Genomic DNA, 4,350 nt, shown 5'->3' on the forward strand with positions numbered 1-4,350 from the left:
AAATCCTAAAAGCTGTTGTCTACAGACTGCAAGCTCACTCCCCTTCCTTCCTCAATGAATTTGATACTTGGCTCACAAATTTTCTCTCTTCTCCAACTCCTAACCTTATACTAGGAAATTTCAACAAATATCATTTCTCCTACAAATATTTGAATTACTCAGTTCCTCAACCAAGTCACTTCCCATGAGATATTCCTCCACGCTATCTCCACCACACACAAATATGGTCAGACCCTTGATCTTCCTGCCACCACAACAAATAGACCACCCTATGTTAAAGAATTTTTAAAATCTCTTTAACTGACCATAATCCATTGGCTTTTGACTCACTTCCTCCCTCCCTCCCTCCCTCAGAGGTCCAGTAGATAGAGCACCAGGCCCAGAGTCAAGAAGACCTGAGGTCAAATCTGGCTTCAAATATTTATTAATTAGTTACCCTTGGCCAGTCACTTAATCATTGTTTGCCTCAGTTTTCTCATCTGTAAACTGGAGATAATAATAGCGCCCACCTCCCAGGGTTGTTGTGTGGATCAGATGAAATAATAATTGTGAAACACTTAGTACGTTGCCTGTTACATAGTGCTACACAAATGTAAATTATTATTATCTTACAAAACCCTACTCTTCATCCACACCATAGCTACCCATCCCTTGACACTTCAATTCCTTCCCATACAATCTACCCTACTCTTCCCTCCTCTTCTCCCCATCCTGGCCCCTTGGTGAAGCAATACAATTCTACACTGTACTGTCTTGAAGCTCTGCCCCTTATCATCTCACCAGTTATGCCCAGGCAATCCTCATTCTTTGATAATTCCTATCATTTGTCACGTTTGCTCCTACATACATTCTGTTGAATGGAGATGGAGAAAATCATGCACCATTCTGACTATGTCCACTGATACAGACAGATATAGACAGTGAAAGAGACAAAGATGCTGAGGCAGAAAGAATGGAGTGAGAAAAAGAGAGGCGAAGACAATGAGAGATACAAGGAGAAAAAAATAAATCCCAACATGGAAAAAGGAAACATATTTCAGCACATGCATGCAAACACACACGCATAAACCCACATAAGCATTTTTGCTTTGATGTCACTTCAAATTTAGGTTAACCAAAATCAACTGGGTCCTCACTGCTCCTAGGCAATCCTGCTATATACTTCCCTTACCCAATCACTCTCCATAAAGGCAATCAGTAAATGGGAAGATCTCTCCTGCCCAGTTGAATAGGCTTTGGCAGGGGCGGGGGGGGGGGGTTCTCAGGGTCCTAGGTGGAGTGGCTAAGACCAGAGCCAATGGTAAGCCCCTGAGTTCTGATCGCTAATATGATGTTCTAGTTGATGGGATGACGTCTGGTGACTATATAAAAGGAGAGAACACAGCTTGGAGATTGAGACATAGTGGAGGGAGGAGAAGGAGAAGCAGTGACGGCAGTGGCGGCAGCAGCAGAAGTGGTGGTGGCGGCTTCAGTGGAAGCAGCAGCGGTGGCAGCAGGTGCTACTAAAAGCAGGACTGACCCTCGTGCAGACTAGAGAGTGCTGAGCAAGGTCTTGAGGCCAGTGGGTAATCTTCTTAGTGGAGGGCCCTAGCACTGGCGGGAAGCACCAGTATGGCTTGGCTTGCTGTCATAATATTTTTCTGTAACCTCCTGGTCACTATTGTGAGATGGGCATATTGGTTTTGGAAGGTTCTTGCCAGGTTATCAAACTGGGGACACTGGTCTGTGGGTCTGCTATTTTGGAGCTTAAATAAGTGCTTTAACTCCTCTGCCTTTTATTTAGAGAATTTTTTATATCCTGCGATTCTGGACCATTAAGGCACATTCATGATTTTCTTTGAAATCATGAATTCTGCCTTAATGATATACTCTTTCACTTTGCAAAGCAGCTTCTCATCCCCTCTGAAACCTCCTATGGCTCTCTCATACCTTCAGATGAGAACCTTGCTTAATATTTTACAAAAAAACCAAATTCAGGCCCCTCATCACAAACTCCTTATTTCTTCTTCCTAATCTGTTCTCATTCAGATGCCTTCTGAGTCTCTTTTTCTTTACTCATGTCTCACACAATGAGGGAGCCTTACTCTTTACTAAGTATAACCCCTCTACTTGTTCAATGATCCTTTTCTACTCTTCTGCCCCCTGCCATCTCCACTCTTTCATTTATTTTCAATAATTCCCTGTCTACTGGCTCCTTTCATGCTGCTTACAAAGATACTCACATTTCCCATATCCTCTCCCCCCAAAAACCCTCACTTATAATCCTTCCATCCTCTCTAGCTATCATTCTATGCAGCTTTGGCCCTTTTAGCAAAACGCCATCTACAAAATGTCCTTCTACTTTCTCTCTTCTCAATCTTTTCCTAACCCCTCACAGTCTGGCTGCCAACCTTATCATTCTACTGAAACTGCTATCTTTCTGCCGCCCTTGACACTGTTGATCATTCTCTCCTCCCTGACACACTCTTCTCTCTAAGCTTTAAGGACACCACTCTCTCCTGGTTCTCTTCTGATCTATCTGACTTTTCCTTCTATCTCCTTTGTTTGTTCCTCTCCAGATCTTGCCCTTTAGCCATAGATGTCCCTTAGGGTTCTGATCTGGGCCTTCTCCTCTTCTCCCTTTATACCACTTCACTTGGTGATGTAATCAACCACCATTCATTCAATTGCCATCTCTGTGCTGGTGATTCTCAAATCTACCTTTCGTGCCCCAAACCCTTTCTTGACCTCCAATCTTGTGTCTCCAATTGCCTTTAAGACACTTTGAATTAGATTTCCAGTAGACATCTTAAATTTAATATGTCCAAATCAGAACTCCTTATTCCCCCCCACCCACCCATTCTCTCTTCCTTATTACTGTAGAGGGAAATACCACCCTCCCAGTCCTTCAGGTTCACAACCTAAGAATTATTCCAGACTCCTAGCTCTCACCAACCATAGCCAAGCTCTTGCCTGTCAACTTCACATTTACAACATCTCTCCAATATGACCCATTTCTAGCTAGTGTTTGGCAAATAGTAGGTACTTAATAAATGTTTATTGATTGATCTTCAGACACTGCCAACATTCTGGTGCAGGCCTTCATCATCTCATACCTGGACTACCCTAATGGTCTGCTGGTGGCTCTGCCTGACTCAACTCTCCCCAATCACTAATCTATTCTCTTTTCAGCCATCATAGTGATTTCCCTAGAGCACAAATCCGACAATGTTATCCTCCTACTCAATAAACTCCAGTGGCTTCTGATTGCCTCTAGGAGCAAATAGGAAAAAAAATTGACATTCAAAGTCCTTCATAACACAGTCCCTTCCTACCTTTCCAGTCTTCTTACACCTTATTCTCCTTGTCATTCTCTTTGATGTGGTGACACTGGCCTCCTGGCTTTCCCACAGAAAAGACACTCCATCTCTCAGGTCCAAGCATTTTCTTTGGCTGTCCCCCAGACCTGGAACACACTTTATTACCCAATCCCAACTCTAGATCCACCCCACCACTTCCTTTAGGTTTCAATTAAAATCATACTTTTTTATAGGAAACTTTCCCTGAATTCTCTTAATTCAAGCACCTTTCCCTCTGTTGACTACTCCTATTTATCCTGTGTGTATCTTGCTTTGTATGTACTTGCTTGCTTATTGTCTCTCCCATTAGATTGCAAGATTCCAATGATGTATTTCACATTTCTTTTACAGTTTTTAAATTTTGATTTTATTGTTTTTGGAGCTATTAGCTTCCACTTGCTCAATTCAAATTTTTAAGGAATTATTTTGTTCAGCAAGCGTTGGTACCTCTTTTTTTCCACTTGGCCAATTCTGCTTTTTTTTACAAGATGAATATAAATATTATTTAATGTTTCACATTATCAAGTTTTAAAAATATGGAACACTTCACGAATTTGTGTGTCATCCTTGCGCAGGGGCCATGCTAATCTTCTCTGTATCGTTCCAATTTTAGTATATGTGCTGCCGAAGCGAGCACCCAATTCTGCTTTTTAAGCAATTCTTCCCTGCAGTATGTTTTTGTGCCTTTTTTACCATTTGGTCAATTCTGGTTTTTAGGTTGTTATTTTGTTCTATATTTTCGTGCCTCTTTTACCAAGCTTTTGATGCTATTTTCATAATTTTCTTGCAATTCCATCACTTCTTTTCCCAATTTTTCCTCTACTTCTCTTTTTTTAAAATCTTTTTTTGAGGGCTTCCAGGAATTCTTGTTGAACATGTCCAATTCACATTTTTCTGTTTATGATGAGGTCCTTTTTTGTTGTTTGGTCATTTTTAAGCCAATATCTTGATTTTTAATGAAATAGTAGAGTTGGGCTCTGCTCCCAGGGCTTAAAGGGAAGTGTCTCAAGTT

At 41.4% G+C, this 4,350-nt stretch overlaps 1 non-coding gene across 1 annotated transcript; it reads right to left on the bottom strand.

Moving 5' to 3' along the window:
- Positions 1 to 3,868: 3,868 nt before the first annotated feature.
- LOC118852509 lies at positions 3,869 to 3,975 on the bottom strand. Its single transcript, XR_005010581.1, has one exon. It is a non-coding gene; the product is annotated as a U6 spliceosomal RNA (small nuclear RNA).
- Positions 3,976 to 4,350: the final 375 nt, after the last annotated feature.

The sequence above is a fragment of the Trichosurus vulpecula genome, chromosome 5, assembly GCF_011100635.1.
Source record: "Trichosurus vulpecula isolate mTriVul1 chromosome 5, mTriVul1.pri, whole genome shotgun sequence".
Classification (NCBI taxonomy): domain Eukaryota; kingdom Metazoa; phylum Chordata; class Mammalia; order Diprotodontia; family Phalangeridae; genus Trichosurus; species Trichosurus vulpecula.